The 19,379-nt window shown below is 50.8% G+C and overlaps 1 long non-coding RNA gene across 1 annotated transcript in view; it reads right to left on the bottom strand.

Moving 5' to 3' along the window:
* Nucleotides 1-573: 573 nt before the first annotated feature.
* The window catches only part of LOC112441478 (uncharacterized), a 30,143-nt gene continuing 11,337 nt past the window's right edge, over nt 574-19,379 (bottom strand). The window contains exon 5 of the long non-coding RNA XR_009493003.1: nt 574-19,230. This is a non-coding gene — a long non-coding RNA (uncharacterized lncRNA). The remainder of the gene's footprint in view (nt 19,231-19,379) is intronic.

Genomic DNA, 19,379 nt, shown 5'->3' with positions numbered 1-19,379 from the left:
TAGGCTTACTCTTTATCAGTGAATTTAAAACATAAGAGTGGGAATTAAAGCTCAAAGAGAAAAGAACTGCACCACCAGGCAGTCATCAAAACCAACCGAAGATCTCTGAAACAAAGAAACTGGCCTGGGAAACTGTGGCTGGCAGTGTGTTTACTCAACATGTTTACTGGAGGGCGCCGTCTTTCAAGTGGAAGCCTGAACAATCCAAGCTTAAATCAGGCACTCACCTTACAAAACGCAAAACCAACTGTGAAGGCTCAGTGCTTCACTCTGTAAGCCTCTAAGCGCAAGTCCCCCAGCCTGTAACCGAGACTCTTGGGCAGCGTTCTCTCTGGGGCCTTTTCAGATCTAAATTGCACTGATTACGCTCTGCTATGATATTCAACAGTTCAGCTCCAGCCACACAAGCCTCTCAAGTTTCTCACCTGAGCCACATTTCAAACAGAGGGCTTGGTGAGTAAATAACACTGCCTTCCCACCCAGTTAATCCCATAGGTTTCCTGAACAAGGGCAAGGCCAGTGTTGTGGTTATTGGATCACCGCCCACCCCCACTCCCACCACCACCACCACCACCAGGTTCCAGCCAAATTCCATTAACTCAAAGCTGGTCTTTTAAAACAGACTGAAACTCATTCCCAGATGAGCCGGGACAGAGCCCTAGAGGAACCTTGTTTTTGCTGGCCAAAAGCAGAAAGGATGAGTGCCCCAAAATGGCTTTGGCCCAAGAGGGTAAGGCGTTGATCCTTGAAGGAGGCAGAAAAGGAACTGGGAGAGGGGGTGGATGGTTCTATGAAGAGAAGGCGCCACGGCAAGGTGTTCCTCCTCTCTCAGCCCTCCCAGGCAGCTCAGGCCACAGCCCTCTCTGACAAGCAATCAGGCAGAAGCATGGAAGGAAGGACTGAAGGGGAACCTTGGGCTCAGGGCAAGGTGCCCAGCACCCACTCAACTGACTGAATAAGCCCGCCCAAGAGCATCAGAGAAGCTGCCAGCCCTCAAGCACTTAGAGCGGGTCCAGCCTGTGCTATAGGCTGGGCAGCCATTATCTCCTTTAATTTTCAAGCTGAAATAGAAACTCTTATCCTTTCTTTGTGATAGGACTGAGATACGAAGATATAGGCTGACCGTGCAAGAAAGCAAATGTGTAGCTCCTTTTAGCTCCCCTGAAAAGTGACATTTTTAGACTCAATTCATGCCATGCATTTCACTCACTTTCGACGGAGCCCTCATCATTTTCCTTATTAGAGGTAGAGACCTCTGCATAATCCCCACTTTTCCCTGCCTCTGTCCTTAGAACAGATGGGAACACAACTGAGGCCTCTCCAGATTGAACTTGAGTGCGAGGCTCATGTGTCTTGTCCATCCTGGATACCAAGTAAACTGAGCCAACAAGGCCACGTGGGTGACACAAGAGAAAACCATCCGAACACAGGATGTTTTGCAAAAGGTTCCTTCCCAGGGAAGGACCACCAGATACCCTATCTCCAACCTCCAGGCCTGGGGGCGAGCAGGGCTGACGCTTGCCTATTGTCTGTGACTAACACTGGGGCCAGACTTTGCAGTGTATAAGCCCCGTGTATTTTCTTGCTCTTATGGAGTCAGTTGCCTTGAAAATACCCAACAGCTGTGCATTCCACAGTCGACTGTACATTAATCATGCATCACAGGGGAAAGTGCCATCGTTGCTTCCAAATCTGCTAACACACAGACGTGCACCCAGCTTCTGAGCTGCTAGGATGTAAAGACAGGCCTCCCAACTCCAGCTGGTCCCTTTCTGTACGCTGTAAAGCCTCAGACATCTGGCTAGAAAGATTGGCAAGGATGCAGTCCCTTGGCTGTGATGTGTGTCATAAGGGTTGGGGTGCCTCTGACAAAACCCGGCTCACCCTCCCCAGACCTGAGATGGTCCAGGGCACCCACCTCATCCCTTTTCTTTCTCCCTCTATTTTCTTTCAGTCTCTCTCATAGTCAGTCTCTCTCTTGTCTATGACTCTCTCCTTCCAACAGTTCAGGACAGGACATGTTAAAAAGAATTAGACTCACAATATTCATTTAAGAACAACACAGCGGTTTCTATCTGAAGAAGGCCTACCATGTGCTTGGCCCTGCTCTGAGCCTCAGAAACACCCTGTAAGCTGTGCTTCTCTACCAAGGAAGAAGCAAAATCAACTGGGAAGGAAAGGACCTTCCCAAGTCACAGAGCTGGGAAGTGGCAGAGCTGTGACTCAAACCCTGATCTGGTTGATTCCCTCATCACACTTTTTTTTCATTCCCACAATTCCATCAGGTCCTCCAGCCATTACTGTTTCCTGGTCAGGATCCTGAAGCCCGGAAATAAAAATGACTCACCAGAGACGCCAGGCCAGAAGGGGCAGAGGCGGGGCCAGAGGTCAGAAGCCAGGCCAGAAGGGGCAGAGGCGGGGCCAGGAGGGGGGCGGGTGTAGGCGGGGCTAGAAGGGGCAGAGGCGGGGCCAGAGGCCAGGCCAGAAGGGGCAGAGGCGGGGCCAGAGGCCAGAGGCCAGGCCAGAAGGGGCAGAGGCCAGGCCAGAAGGGGCAGAGGCGGGGCCAGGAGGGGGCGGGTGGAGGCGGGGCCAGAAGGTGCAAAGGCAGGGCCAGAGGGGGCGGGGTGGGGCGGGGCCATGAGGGCGGGGCAGGGAGGAGGAGTGTCAGAGCGAGAGGAGCCTGTGAGGAAGCTTATTGCAGAAGGAAACTATGTTGTGAAACGTTTAATTGTTGCACTTGGGGGTAATTTATTATCAGGGAAATTAAGTGATGCCATTAGCCTCCTGTCGCTTTCCAAAATAAATCTGTCAGAGTGGGGTGAGGGGGGGAAAGGGAGATGAGAGCCTCTCTGCTTTAGTTTTTCTGCTGATTGCCAAATGGAGGTTCGGGCTGCATTTATCTATGGGAAGGGAGTTGGCCAGGGTCCTGGGTGCGCCTCTCTGCTACATTCAGCCCCTCTACAGCCACATTTCCATATCAGAACAAAAACGAGCCCAGCTTGAGAAAATGGGGCAAGTGCCCAGTCAACGCGGAAAGAGACCAGAGGCCTAGGAGCTGGAGCCAGTTCTGCCACCAACTGGCTCTGGGGCCTCTGGCAACTCATGCCCCAACTCACAGATGAGTCTCAGATGGCCTTGCCCTCCCCGCCAACGTCCCCTAAGTCTGATCCAAATTTCAATAATGCTTGTGCCTAACTCCAACATTTGGCTCATAAGGAGAGTTCAATCACTGGCAGTGGTCTTCTTCCCTCCCGACTGCCCGGTACACTGCTATCTGGGTCTAACAGATGTGGGCCTGAGGGAGCCATGGTGACCAGAACTGGAGCCCAGATCTGAGTCCTCAGCCAGTGCTCAAAGCCCCTGCCCGGCCCTGTCATCTCCTCCTGTGTGGGCCCAAGGACCACTCCACAGGCTCCTCAATCACCCACATCCCCTGTCTATTAACTTCCTCCTTTGCATCTGAACTAGTCCAGAGCCTGCTGCTGCTACTAAGTCACTTCAGTTGTGTCCGACTCTGTGTGACCCCAGAGACGGCAGCCCACCAGGCTCCCCCGTCCCTGGGATTCTCCAGGCAAGAACACTGGGGTGGGTTGCCATTTTCTTCTCCAATGCATCAAAGTGAAAAGTGAAAGTGAAGTCGCTCAGTCATGTCCAACCCTCATCGACCCCATGGACTGCAGCCTTCCAGGCTCCTCTGTCCATGGGATTTTCCAGGCAAGAGTGCTGGAGTGGGGTGCCATTGCCTTCTCCGAGTCCAGAGCCTAACCAAAGGCAAAAGTACTTTTTTGTATTCCCAGTCCTTAACACTCAGCAGGTACCAAATATATATTTGTTGCCTTAATTGATCGCTCTGTAACATGAAATTTCTCACTTAGCTGAGCAGATAACCAGGTCATAACGAAAAGACAGAGATCTGCCTTTTTCACAGAAACTCTAAATATCTGGAGAAAAGCTGATGATCTCATAATTTCAGTCAAGAGAAGCCAAATTATACTCCTCTACCCAAGAGCTCCAATTTCCTCAGCAACTCAATGGGAGCTCCAAAGAGATGAATGCCACCAACTGACAAGGGTGCCAGAGGCCACGGGCCACAGAAATCGGCCTTCCACAGATGCCCAGCCCTGGCCATGGACCCAGGGAGCGGCAATCTCTCTCCTGGCATGGTTTCCTGGTCATTTCCTCATCTATAATGTGATAACAGAGCAGTTCCTGCAAGCAGAGCCCAAGCCCAGGCACCATGTGAGGTCTTCTGAAGGATTCAGTCCCAGAGAATCAGGACACTTCATGGTCCAAACAGGCACCAAGCTCAAAGCCAAGGGATCCCAACTCTGTCACATACAGAGATTTAAGACATGTGCCTGCCATCATCAAGGAATTATCTTGGGTCCCCAGTCACGGTTTGTGTGCTAAGGATGAAACTTCCCCACCATGGACAATGTGTCTGACAATGTCTCCCCCAGTCCACCACCAGCCTTTACTCAGTAATTCACAGCTAGAAGAAACATACACCCTAGACAGCATCTGGGTAGTTTTGTAAATCAATAAATAGCTTTGTTTACCATCAACCACTCAAACTATTTGAAGATGTGCCTGCCAGGGTAGCCAGTGAATACCAGCTGGGATTCAGATGCCTGACCCAAGCTCTGCACATCCTGGTTCCCATTCTCCTAACATGAGGGTGGAGGGTAGAGCCACCCCCACCTCTTGAATGATGGCTGCCTGGATCCCTTATCTATATCTGCTGTTAGCTAGAGGATATCAAGCAAGTCCCCCAAATCTATGTGATAAATTTGTCTCAAATTCTAAAATGCACTCAAGTCACCTGGTAAGCTATTATTAAAACACAGATTTTGATATAGTGGGACTGGAGAGGGACCTGAAATTCTGCATTTCTAACAAGCTCTACTACTTGTTAGAAATGTAGATGCTACTGGTCTGCAGACCACACTTTGAGTACCAATGCTCTAAACTCTCTGAGTCCCAGTTTGGTCCATAGAATGGGACTCACGCTAGCTACCTCCCCAGGTTGTTGGAAATTAAGCACCATGATACATGTGAAGGACTCAGCAAAGCATTTGGCACATAATGGGGTATGTAGTAAACGTGTGTTTAACCTTCCCTGCATGCCATACCCTTCCAGCTGACCCCTGAGCCAGTGATTCTGGACCTTGCTTGGCTAATAGACACCTCTGAGAACCTGATGAAAACTAAAGGCTCTTCAGCAGTTAGGAGGGGCAAGGCTGTGCTGTGCTAACACAATCTCTGTGGTTTAACACAAACAAAGTAAACTTCCTGCTCCTGTTCTATGTCCAGTGTGGGTCAGCAGAGCTCTTCTTGTTGTGGTCATTCAGAGACTCAGCCTGATAGAGACACCATCTCAATGTACAAATCCATGACCATCCTGGTGGAGGAAAGGCACAGGCTAACTCACACCTGGCACTTCCAGTACCTGCCCGGAAGTGACCTACAGCATCTCCATTCACATTCCAAAGGCCACAACAAGTCCCAAGGCAACGCCTCCCCTTCAAAGGGGCCAAAGATGTATTTGGTGAAGAACCCTAAGGATTACCATCGACCTACTTCCCAGGGAAAAGAAAACAATATAAGCTTTCCCATAATTCCAAGAGGTCCACAGGACACCCCACCCCACCCCCCACCAAGGCAGGTCCACCCTTTACACTTTCTTATCAGGTCAAAGCAGATTGAAAAGAAGTCATGCTCATTCATCAATTCCATAAATGTCAACTGAGTATCTACCATGTCAGGCATATTCTGGGAGGTCCATGCCCTCACAGATCTTACAGAGGGGGTAAACAGATAATAAATGAGGAAGTTGCAGAGGGTAGGAAGTACTGTGAAGGTCATGAACAACAATCTGATGTCACAGAGTAACCAGGAGGTAGAGAGAGCCCTCTTTTAGATGGAGTGCTCAGGAAAGGCCACTTTGAGAGGAGATACTTGAAATCAGAAGTGAAGGATCAGAAGGAGCCAGGCTAAAAGAAGAACATTCCAGGCAGAGGGAATAGCAAGGGCCAAGGCCATGTGGCACAGAGATCCGTGTGCTGGATGGATGGACAGGCCAGTGTGCCAAGGGCTAAGTCAGTCAAGTGGGCAGTGGCAGGAGCAGTGATGGGAGGTGGAGTCAGAGGGGTCAGCAGGGGCTCGACTGCGCAGACTCTGGGTGTGTGTTTATGCCACCTGACCCAGCTCCTGGGTGTCCTTCCCCACTGCCAGGGGAGTCAGAGACATCCTGAAGACCATGGAACCAACTGGAATCTTATGACAGCACAGCCTGATGCTGAAGTCAAGACTTTGAGAGCAGATGACACTAGTGATAAACCCAGCAGTCTCGAGAACAAGATCCTCCACGAACACCCGCTTTCCCGATCTCATCTCTCCCTGCTACAACAGCCACTTGAGTGCTTTCTTCTATAACTCAACATCTCTCTCTTTTCTCTTGTAGGAAGACCCATGGTACTCTCCTCTCCTCCCCAGGGCTGCACCGGACTGGCCTCTGTGTCTCCAGAACAAGTTCTCTGCTTTCCTACCACCACAGCTATGATGTTCCTCCTTAAAATTCTGTTCCCTATCTCCCTCGCTGAACATGGACCATTCTTCCCACAGAAAACAGCTGAAATCCCACCTCCTTTCTGACACGTCTATGGATCACCCCCACACACACACACAGCTGGAGCCAGCAGACCTCTTCTTGAATTTTTACATCCTCTCCAGCACCACTGACTTGGCTAACGGCATTGGTTACTGTTTCCACACACACTTCTCATCTCTTCAAGAAAACTGTAAGCTCCTGGAGGGCAGGAATGATAACGACAAGCAAGCCCACCATGGGGACCCCCAAAGTGGTACTCAGAAAATGCTTTGACTTGGTAAGACAGAGGCAGCAAATTGGGAAACATGCCAACATTTGCCATCTGTGCCCAGACCCCCTGGATGACAAGCTTGGGCTCATCTCTGCACCCCTACCCCCTCACACAGGGCCTGGAGTTGGCCAGCACTCAATAAATGCTTGTGAAATAAACTTCCAGAGTCATCTTAGGCTGCTGTTGTGAAATAAACTTCTGGAGTCATCTTAGGCTGCTGATTTTGGATAAGTGACTTAACATCTCTGAACCTGGCTTCCTTATCTCTAAACCATGAATAACAAGTTCCTTCCACGTGAGGTTGTTTTGAAGACCATATGAAACATGAAAGGTTTTGGCAAATGTGAGTTCTCATATATTATGAGTGGTTGAATGGATCACTTGTCATTTCCCAGTGGACACCACACCCAGTGAAGGATGTGAAGCAGAGAGTTGACTGAAGCACATCCTGCTGCCAGCCAGAACAGACCAGACCAAAGCAAAGAACAACAGGATCGTGTTTCAGAGGAGAGTGTTTCAGAGGAGAGTGTTTCAGAGGAGAGTGTCCGTGCTTTGAAGGATGAGTGCCTTCTCACCTCGGGAGACCGAACTCCGTGGACTGCATCAACAGTTTCCTTGATATCTGGTTTCCAGGTGGTCTGAGCCCATAGGAGATCAGAAGTTGGGAGGAGAGAGAGGCTGGGGGATTTATCTCCCCAGCAACTTCCCTGATGGTCTTAGCTTGGCAGTGGCTGTGTTCCTCCACCCAAGGCCACAGCTGCTGGCTGGCAGCCCTCTCCTCTGTGTAGCTTGCTACAGCTTCCATCACTGTGCTCTCCCTGGAACCCTTCAGACACAGGTGTGGTGACAGTTTTCTGCTGATACTAATCTGGGGTCTTTCATCACCCTGTTCAGTGTGCTTGAACCCTGCCCATACATTTGTAAATAGTCCACTCCATGAATTCGCCTTAATATCCAGCTTGATTATGATATCTGCTTCCTGAAATTCAACAGACAGACCTAGAAATCGAAAGAGCCGGGTTCTCATCCTGGCAATGTGACAGCTATGTGCTTTTGGGAAGCCCCCTCCCCTCTGGGCTTCAGTCTTTTCCTATGTACGCTGGTGACTTGACTAAGTGTCTCTAAGGCCCCTCTTATGCCACAACATTGTTCTCACAGATCTCCCAGGATCCCTAGGACAGTACTGTACAGAGAGACGGTGCTGGAAACTCCTTGGCCTAAGGCTGCTGGGGTTGAAAAAGGAGAGAGTGCCTGGGGAGCCCAAAGATTTGGAGGGAGGGTGTTGGGATCCTTAATTATTGGTTCAACTTAGGGACTAGACAGTGAAAGAATAAAATTACCTGGTGAGTCCTTAGCTATCTGTATCAACCAGATTTCACCAAGAAATAGAACCAGTAGGGTATTGAGCGGGAGGAGAGAGATTAAGCCAGAGAAATAGAGATTGCATGGAACTGGCTCGCATAGCCATGGAGGCTGGCAAGTCCAAAATCTACAGGCCAGGCTGCAGTCTAGAGATCCAGGGAAGGACTGAAGCTGCAGTTTGAGTCTGAAGGCAGTCTGCTGGCAGAAATTCCTCTTCTTCAGGCTTTTTCTATTAAGGAGGTCGTTGCTCTATTTTATTGAGGCCTTCCACTGAAAGGATGAGGCTCACCCATATTATTGAGGCGAATGTGCTTTACTCAAAGCCTATTGATTTAAATTATAACTTCATCCTATAAAAATCATCTTAGAAACAGAATAATGTCAAATATCTGGGTCCCAAGGCCTAGCTAAGTTGACACATAATATTAACCATAATATCTTCATTCTGACAAATCGTGTTTCCTGAGAGAAGGACCTAGACAGGACAGAGATGAGCCTGAGGACAATGTCAACTGGAGTAGAGGGGATCTGTGAGCACCAACTCCAGTGTGGTCTCAGGCAGCATCAGTAGAAGCCAAGGGATCCATGTGCTTTCAGACCAGACTGTCCCAATTCAAATGTGCATGTGAATTACCTGGGATCCTGGTTGGGGGCCTGAGACCCAGCATTTCTCACAAGGCCCCAGGAACTTCCCACAGTGGTTGGAGGGTCACAATTTGAGAAACAGGGTGGAGGGGTTAAGAGCTCAGGCCCTGGGGTTAGACTTGTCGGGTCCAGTCCCAGCTGTATCCTCTTATTGACTACATTACTAAGGGAGGTACTTACCCAGCCTGAGTCTCAGTATGCATGTGTGCTAGGTCACATCAGTCATGTCGGACTCTTTGCCACCCCATGGATTGTAGCCCACCAGGCTCCTCTGTCCACGGGATTCTCCAGACAAGAATACTGGAGTGGGTTGCCATGCCCTTCTCCAGGGGATCTTCCTGACCCAGGGATCGGACCCATGTCTCTTAGCCTTGTCCTGCAATTGGCAGGTGGGTTCTTTATCACTAGTACCACCTGGGAAGCCCAGATCTCAGTATCCTCATCTATAAAGTGGGGGGTAATATTATCAGGTGGCCAAAAAGTTCATTTGGGTTTTTCTGTAAGATGTTATGAAAAACCCAAACAAATTTTTTGGCCAGCCCAATAGTATCAATTTAAATTTAAAAGGTCATCGCACCATGGACAGAGGAGCCTGGCAGGCTACAGTCCATAGGGTCGCAAAGAGTCAGACAGGACTGAAGCAACTTAGCGCACGCACACACACACACACACACACACACACACACACACACACATAATTAAAGAGAAAATGAACACGCAGTATTAGTGGCACAGAGCTCAAGCCCATTAAAAGCTTTTGGCTACCATCATCTATATGAGTACCAGATTTCTAAGGAGTCCATGTCAAGTAAGATATAAATATTAATAAATCTCATATCCATTGATCCAGATGGTAAAGGCACCTACCCATAAAACCACCAGAAGAACAGTCAATAAAATTGAGAATATTCTCCCTGGAGAAGAATAGATGTGGTAAGGAGGCAGAAGGGGAGTGGAGGCAGAACAAGAAATGCTTAAGGGCTCCCTGAACACACTTGAGTGTCAGTGGAAATGAAATGAGAATGAGCCTACAAGGCTCCAGAAGCTTAAACAAAGAGCAAGACACAGATCTGGGAGGTCAAGATGGGATCAGTAAAAGAACTAGAGAGTAATTAAAACTGCCCAGAAGTGAAGCAGGCTGCATGCACTGGGAGATCCATCCACCACCAGAGCTGGACTAGCGAGCTGCACCACCACCCCTCAGTCTCACGCTGAGAGCCTGGTGCCACAAATCCACGGGACAATTCCTCAAACCCTCCAAGAGCTTCTAGAACTCAGAGCCACTGACGTCGGTGGCTCTCTCTGGAAATGGTCTCCAACGCGTAATTGTGGTGCTCCAGTCTGCTATCCAAGGGCCTCTCCTGGGGGACACTTGGCACATTGCAGGCTTAGTCATGACACATCAGACGATTCATTCAGATTTCTTCAATTCCATTATCGGGCCCTTTGGGAGCCAAACAGGAAAAAGAAACCAGTCCAAGTGCCGGCCAGAGAAGCCGCCATGCCCAAAGAGCCCTCCCCAACCCATGAAACCACAGGCTGTCCTCCTGAGCCTCCCAGACCAAGGGTGCCGTGCTGACAGGATGCTCGGGCAGCCATGCTGCTTGGCTGGATGTTGAAACACCCTGTATACCAGTTGAGACAGTCCCCTCAGTACCCTCTGCCCCAGCCCCCTACCTTAGGCTTCCCTGGAGGGCTGAATGTCTAGCAACCAAAGGGTTAATGGCAGGCACATCAGAGATCTGGTCTGCCCAACCGGCAGTCACCAGCTGTGGAATAGCTTGCCCATCATTCTGTACCTTCTGGTTATGCCCCAGGACTCACGGGTCACAGTGTTGCTTGCCTCTTGCACAGGGGCTGAGAATTCTCTGCATGCCGAGCACAGCTTCCTGAGAGAGAAACCAATGCGTCCCCAAAGACAGGTGGCTCCATTCAGCCTTATATTTTATCTCCTGCCACCCCCTTCCCCATACAAGAGAAGACTGCCTAGAAGAGAAAGAGGATGAAGAGGACAGAATGGGGTGGGAATACCTGGGCTCAGCTGCTGGGTTGGGTGTTGGACCATCTAGGGAGACTCTTTGCCCCAACACAGGAAGGAACAATACTCCATGTCCTCCTTCCCCTTGGAGATGGGCACTCATAAGTTCTTCCTATGGGGATAGTGAACCCCTCAAGGCCAAGGACAGATTTAGGGGTCAAGTAGATAGGCCTAACCTCAAGTCCTGACCCTGCTTCTCACTACCTGTGTACTTGTGAGGTTAACTAAACCTCTTGGAACCTCATTTTTTTCATCTGTAAAATGGGAATGGGCTTCCCAGGTGGCACTAGGGGTAAAGAATCCAGCTGCCAATGCAGGCGGTGTGAGAGACACGGGTTTGATCCCAGGGTGGAGAAGGTCTCCTGGAGTAGGAAATGGCAACCTGCTCCAGTATTCTTGCCTGTAAAATTCCATGGGCAGGGGAGTCCATGGGGCTGCAGAGAGTCCAACACGACTGAGCAAAGCGACTAAGCAAAATGGGAATAAGGATAATACCTGCCTCACAGGGATGCTATGAGGTTAAAAAGACATTAAAGCATATAAAACACTTAGCCTGATCCTTGACATGCTGTACTGAATAAATGTGGGAGTTACACCTCCCTGGAGATACCCTGGCCCCGAAGCCTGGAACAGTGCAGGCTCTGACTAAATGCCCATCAAACTGAATCAAGTTAGATTCTGTCAGGAATACTCAGCAGCTCCCAGGTCTGTCCTACAGTGGATTCCAGGGGTAGAGGCAACTGGCTCCTAGTACCCCCTCTCCTAGGTCAGCAGGAAGCAAGGCCAGGGAGATGGGGGCATCCCCATCCCCCCACTTCCCAGGGAAGACAAGGCCTCTGCATTTTATGGCTCATGCAGCTGAAGCTGCTTCAGAGTCACAGCTCCTTCAGCACAGGGGTTGGGGGTGCAGGAAGGGGCATGGGGCCAGTGGGTGGAGACCTCCCAGGAGGACTTGCTCCCATCTCTATCAGGCCCAAGCAGCTTTTGCCTGAATGTTCTTGCATCTCTCTGTTTGATGCCCTCCCTGTCCTCTGTTAAAGGGCCTCCTCAGCAGGGGCTTGTCACAGTGAATCCAGAAGGGAGTTGGACGTGCCTGTCACATCAGGCCCCAGCAGGCTCCACTGACCGCTTGACCAACCCACAGAGACAGGCCCACAGGCCCCTGTGGTCTTGAACACTAACCCCCAGCCGGTCGGGGCTCATGGAGCTGGGCCACCCCACACATCTCAGTTAACAGTCAGGCATCTGTTGTGCGCCAGGCTCTCTCCGCTGTAAGGGGAGGATGAGCACTCAGTCTGTGGAGGGAAGGAGGCAGCGGGATGGCTGCTCCAGTGCCCATCATCTGAGGCCGTGGTGGACAGGGCCACAGGACCCCTCACAGATTTTCAGGTCTCCTGGGATGATTCAGGGGGATCCAGGACTAGCACCCCATCTGTCAGAGAGGTGCTCACAGACCAGTAAGATGCTCCCAGGGGAGAGGACAGAGACTGTGGGAGAACATGGGTCATTCCTGGTGAAGTGGGGGTCACAGGAAAAGCAGGCATGAGCCCCTGAAACACAGGGACACTGAGGTTTGCCCCTGGGATCCCAGGGTACTCAGGGGAACACTGACATGGAGAGAAGGACACCCATCTGCAGAGGTCAAGAGCCGGAGGAGACAGCCCTGGAAGCTCTCACATGCTGTCCCACTTCCATGGAGCTGGGGGTGACATCAGACCCTGCAGAACCCCAAGTACTCCTGCAGGTACCCACCTCTGCGAGAGGCTTTTGGAGAGGCCACGCCCTAAGAGCCAGGTCTGATTGCTTTCAGCCAATCATGGTGGTCCTTTGGGCTTAGACGGATGATTCTGGCCAATGAGATGCAAGCCTGCTAGAAGGCCACTGGGCAAGGTTTCCTTGCCTGTAAGCATAGCCACCAGTTGGCAATCACATGGATGTAGCACCTGGAGATACTGTATTCATCCAGTAATCCTGAGGAGTACCATTCTGGAGGCAGAGCTGACAGAAACTCAGAGCAAGTAGAGCTGGAGTTCAGGGGCCACAGGGGACTCCTCCCTGCCTCTGGACTCCTCCTTATGGGCAGTAATAAATGTCCTTATGCCCAAGTCCATCCGCTCACAGTTTTGTTACTGGCAGCTGAGGACCTCCTAAGAGATTTAAGGACCCCTCGTCCTCTCCTATCCCCACATCCTGCTTTAGGAACATCCAGAGCCTACCCAAACTATGGTTGCCAAATAAAATGAAGTGCTTTTTAGCAAGTAAAAATACATGACACCCAGTTAAATTTAAACTTCAGGTAAACAATGAATAATTTTTCTAGTATAAGTATGTCCTGTACTATAATGGGCACATAGTCATCCTAAAAAATTATTCATTTTTTATCTGAAATTCAAATTTAACTGGGCATCTTATACTTTACCTGCAACTCTATACCAAGTCCATCATCTTCTCTTACCTAGATGTGGACTATGCTCCACAATGGTCCCACTGTCCTGGGGGCTTCTGGATGCCTGAGAAAGCGATTTGGGGGAATATTGGCTGAGAACTTCAAGCACCTGGACCTCCTAATATGGAACTCCAGAATTAGACAAATCACCTCCCCAGCCCCAGGCAGCCTGGGACCCTCCCATCCTACTGTGGGTGGGGGAGGGGAGCTGCCATTTCCCTAACTCTTAGCAGGACCAAGAAAAATGAAGATTCAGGCAAGAGGAAATGATGGAGGTCATTTCCCAAACTTACTCATCAGCTCAATCCTGTCTGCTTTCCTCCCACTCTCTTTCCACCTGCCTCCTTGGGAGGAGAGGGGTTTGGAGTATTGGACTGACAGGTGGGCCTCAACTGGAAGAATCAACTGTGTGGCTGGAGCCTGCCCACTTCAGCAGCTCTAGGGAGCCCCGTCACCCCCACCAGCAGCAGGCCGCTCACACGAGTGCCCCTTAATGACAGGGCCTGGGTCATGGTGATACTAATCAAATGAGCCTTGACTAACAGAGCTCACTGCCAACCTCTCTGTGATTCAGTTTCCTCTTCTGTGAAATGGGGAGAAGAAAAGCCCTTAGGTCATGACCACAGTTCACCACAAGGCAATTAGCACAGCAGACAGAGTATTCCTAGATGCCCACCTGTGAGGTCACAGTGTAGAGAGGCTTCCTGCAGAAACCTCACAGAAGGTGGTGGGGTGTCCAAAAATGAAAACAACAGAAAATAGGAGTGAGCCCTGGCCGTCTGTGCGGCAGAGAAGAAACCTTGGTGCCTGGGTCCACCAAAGGGTAGCAGGGATGTCACGGAGGGAGCTTTCCTTATACTTGCTGGGGTGGAGGAAAAGGAAAAGAAAAACCATTAAGAGTGTTTACTGGTTTCCCACTCATCTCCCAGCCCTCTTTTCCAACCAGACCCAGATTGACACTGGATAGCCACCCTATATATATAAATACCATGTGCTTTGGAAGAATTGAAACCTATAGCCCCAAGAGTAGGTCTGAGCTGGGCTCAGCCATTCAGAACATTCCATCCCCTGGCCAAAGTCATCGGTCCCACGTGACCAAAGCCCATACGACCAAAGCCCATCCAATCAGAGGAATCCCTGAGACTCTCGCTTGGGGCTATGAGCCCCTCAGGCAGCCAGCAGTCACAGTGCATCAGACATACATGGAAAGAACCTGGGTCCCTGGTGACATCATCGAGGCCCTGGATCAACCTGTCCTGTGACTAGCCCACCTCCAGACTTTCTGGTTACATGAGCCAAACATCACCTTTCACGATTAAACCTTTCAAGCTGGGTGGGTGTTCCATTCCTTACAATGACGGCAAAAGTTGTTACATGTATAGTTAAGTGCTGGGCCCTGAATTAAGCTCTCCTTACACACTGTGCAATGTTGGAATTATCACTCTCACTGCCCAGAAGGGAAACCTGAGGCTCAGGAAGTGCAGTCACCAGCCCAAGGTCACACAGCTGGAAGTGGCAGAGCTGACTCCAGGGTCTGGCTCCTGGTGCCTTCCCGCCAGTTCCTTTAGGCCCTGGGACAAGCCAGCACCCTCACTGAACACTGTTGAGGCTGTTCCAGAGAGAGGATCCTGAGAACTTTGAGTCTTTTCCCAGAAAAGCTGGATGGGGCAGAGGCCTAGACTCTGGGCTGGTGGAGCCCTGAGTTCCGATCCTGGCATCCGAATTAGTGGCTGTGTGACCTTGGGCAAGGTGCTCCCACCTCCTGAGGCTCAGTTTCCCCATGTGGGAAGTCAGGGTTGAGCTACGACCCCCTTATATCACCTGTTTTGTTGTTGTTGTTCAGTCACTAAGTTGTGTCCAACTCTGCAACCCCATGAACTGCAGCACCCCAGGCTTCCCTGTCCTTCACTCTCTCCCGGAGTTTGCTCAGACTCATGTCCATTGGGTTGGTGATGCCATCCAACCATCTATTACTTAAAAATACTTAGGTATGAATTGTTGTTGTTCAGTTGCCAAATTGTGTCCAACTCTTTGTGACCCCATGGGCTGTAGCCCACCAAGTTCCTCCGTCCATGGGATTTCCCAGGCAAGAGTACTGGAGTGGGGTGCCATTGCCTTCTCCAATGTGGCTACTAGAATATGTTAAATCATGTTTGTAGCTCACACTATTTCTACTGGACAGCACCGCTTGGAGGCATAAATTGGGGGAACAGGGCATGTAAACATTTGAGTCAGGCCCAACACTGTTTATAGGCTTCCCTAGTGGCTCAGCTCAGAGAAGGCAGTGGCACCCCACTCCAGCACTCTTGCCTGGAAAATCCCATGGATGGAGGAGCCTGGTGGGCCACAGTCCATGGGGTCGCTAAGAGTCGGACACGACTGAGCGACTTCACTTTCACTTTTCACTTTCATGCATTGGAGAAGGAAATGGCAACCTACTCCAGTGTTCTTGCCTGGAGAATCCCAGGGACGGGGGAGCCTCGTGGGCTGCCATCTATGGGGTCGCACAGAGTTGGACACGACTGAAGTGACTTAGCAGCAGCAGGAGCAGTGGCTCAGCTGTAAAGAATCTGCCTGCCAATGCAGGAGATGTGGATTCAATCCCTAGGAAAATCTTCTGGAGAAGAAAATGGCAACCTATTCCAGTGCTCTTGCCTGGGAAATCCCATGGACAGAGGAGCCTGTGGGCTACAGTCACAAAGAGTCAGATGCAACTAAGCGACTGAACAACAACACTGTTATGATGAAACTCATTTTGTATGACTTTCTGAGGATGTATCTGCTTCCCAGACCCTTGGGTGGTGGTATTAAAACTGTGCATTGGTTGACCAGCTCTGTTGGTCCCATCTCTTTCCTAAGCCCTGAGAAGTTGGAGCAGAGGCCTGAGGATAAAAGCCAGGGCATGATGCTGGGTGCCCAGCAGGGCTTCCATTGAAATCAGTAGAGGATGATGGTGACCATGACATAAGTGAAATTCTCACTGCGTCTCTTTGGGGGAGAAGCCATGAGGGCCAGACCAGGCCCCATGAGGTGTCAGCCAGCCCAGTCGTATGGAGGCAGGTGAAGGAGGGCTCCAGAAACACTCATGGTGCCTGAGCTGTTTCTCTACTCCTGCTCAGCTCCGAGGGGCCTGTGGACCCCCTCCCTTGCTAGCTGCAGTCCTCCAAGTCCGCCTGCCGTGCTCCAAGATGGGATGGGACTGTAGCTTCGGGGGGAGTTGCTCTCTCTCCCTGTCATTCCAGGAAGTAGGAAAAGCTGGGTGTGAGAATGAAGTGGGCCCAGAGCCCACTCAGCTCCAAAAGACACCACATGCCGCACAGACACACGTTAAGTGTAGAAGCTCCCCAAGAAAGGAGAAAGAGTGCATCGGCACACTCCCCACATTGCTTCCCCGATGGTGGCCAAGCCCTGCGCAGGCTAGGGCTCAGCCTCGCAGAGCTGGCGTCTGGCTGAGGAGGGACGCGGTGGAGCACTCCCAACCCTGTGCAGAGCTCCAGGTGTCCTGGCCTTTTGCACACACAGCCCCGGCCCCCACACATGCTGTTCCTCACCTGGAACTGCAGCCCCACCTGATAAGCCTACCCTTCTTCCCTCAAGCCTCAGCTGGGTTCAGGCTCCCCGGCCCCTAGGATGCCATCTTCCATGTCCCCCAGTGGCAATGGCCCCTCAGCCTCAATCACACGGCCACACCCCGTGCCCCTCTCCATCCATGCCATCTTGCCAGCCCCCGGCTCACCAAGGGAGGACTAGAGACACGGCCCTGCCCAGCAGGCTAGCTCCGCTGTGATGTGAAGGCGGGAAACCAGCCCTGTTTTATCTCAGCCATCCCTCTTTTCTTCCAAACCCGAACTAGAGGGCATCTTACCAAGCACATTTAATCATTGCTGTTCCCCCTTTCTCTCATTACAACAAAGGTGATTTAAGGCCTGTCCTTGGCAGTTTGGAACCAATAGGACTAGAAACTCAAGTCACTTTGCAACACAGCCTGGAGTTCCTTCATCATCATGTCAGAATTCACCCCCATAAACCTTCACCCAGACTTTTCCGTGAGCCAGGGACCCGGCCACACTGCAGAGTCACCTAACCGTCCCCACTCCGTGGAGCCTGACGGACTCATAAGGGAACAGCTGCTGTATCCTGAGCTGTCTGTAACAGGGAACTGAACACCAGGCTGTGGGGAGCAGATGATGGAGAAGCTGAGTCTGTCTGGAGGAATCAGGGAAGACTTCACAGAGGAGGTGACTAGGAGCTGTGCTGGGTCAACCCTCCCATCCGTGGTCACCCCACAGGCCCATAAAGTGATGAGCAGATCATGTAGGACTGGGACTGGGGGCAGCTGGGTCGGTCTCCCTCCAGCCTTGGCCTCTGGGTCAGTGGGCTTCATTGCACATGCTCACTGCCCAACACTCCCTTCCTGGGTTCCCTGAATGCCTGCTGGGGTCCCTCTTCCTCTCAGTGTGACTGGATCAGACCCTACAGCTGGGCATACAGTTGGGAAATTCCTGTACCATCTGCCTGATATAGGCTGGGACTGGCCACGCTCACGAACGACACAAAAGCAGGAGAGTCACATGCCCAGTGCCTCCCACTTTTCTCTCTTTCCAGCCTTCCTGCTCCTGCCCAGACTCATGACAAAAAGGCCACTGTACCACATGGAGAGGGGGTCCCCAGGTTTCCATGGAGAGCCCTCTATGACGCCCACAGCAGCTGTACCTTGAAGCCCAAGGCCTGCGCTGCCCTGGCAGGTACCAAATAGAGCTGACCCCAGGTTGGCAAATCATTAGGTACTCCTTAAAAACTAGTTCTTCCTGAATTCAGAGGAAATTAGAGAGGACCTGGGATGGTGATCCTCAGCCTTTCCTCCAATGCCCTGAACCATTCAGTTCTGGCCCCAAAACTACCCAGTAAACTGAAAGCTCATCAGAGAGGTGTCTCCACCCTGTCTAGGGACCATCTGTGTTCTCGGCACACACTGAGAGGCCATCCAGCATCCCAAACAACCTACCCCAAATCTCCGAAAAATCACAGGACTTGTCCTGAAAGCAACTCCATTAAATGTTCATCACATTAAATTTCCAGTGGGATTCTTGTATTTCCTACAGATGGGGCTCCAGGCAGCTTCCTGGCTGGTCACATATCAATACTGGTAAGGTCCCAGGAGAATTCCCTTGGCACCACAGACCCACAAATGACAGTAATTATCTTGATGACACCAGGTCAGACCCTGGTCATTGCAGCCGCTTTTCTTCATTGCCGTTCACTGCCAAAAGGACAGACGATGTTTCTTGGCTCATCTAGAACAAACCAGAGACATCTACAGCAGGGCTATGTCTGTCCGTGTCATGACTCTTTAAAGAATTAGTAGTTCCCAGCCAGCCTCCTTGACAGCATGTTGAAAGACAGAAAAGATGGGGATGCTAAGGTAAAGAGGAGGGTGGAAGGTTGGGAAATATATAGAGAGATGGTATATTAGCTATGAGAAATAATAGTATTATTAATATTTCTGATAGTTACCATTCACTGTGCACTCAATACATACCTGGTGCTGAACTCACACACAGCACTCATTATCCCATTCCACCCAGCCTGTGAAGGGATAGTATGATTCCCATCTTACAGATGAGGAAACTGAGGCTCAGAGAAGATTAGTGACAGTGCAGACATTCGAGCAACAAATGGAAAAACCTGGATACACACCCGTGTTTGTCTGAACCTCAAGCTCGTCGCATCTGTCTGGTTGCGGACACCAGGCCTGGCTCCATTGCTTCCTAACTTGGTGGGTCCTGGGCCCACATTTCCATCCCTTTCTGTTTCTTCGATTGTAGCATGAGGATGATGCTGTGGTTGATTAGCAATGCCTGTGATGGACACAGACAATGGCATGAAGAGAGGAATGATGGCACTTGTGCTAGCCCCTATTTGAAGGATTAACTTAAATTCCCCACTCCCACCTGTCCAGGCTGTAGCCATTAAACCTTTAAAATAAAAGGTCAGTTGTCTAACACAG

The sequence above is a fragment of the Bos taurus genome, chromosome 26, assembly GCF_002263795.3.
Source record: "Bos taurus isolate L1 Dominette 01449 registration number 42190680 breed Hereford chromosome 26, ARS-UCD2.0, whole genome shotgun sequence".
NCBI classification, from domain to species: domain Eukaryota; kingdom Metazoa; phylum Chordata; class Mammalia; order Artiodactyla; family Bovidae; genus Bos; species Bos taurus.
This window is presented reverse-complemented; position numbering and strand designations above follow the sequence as displayed.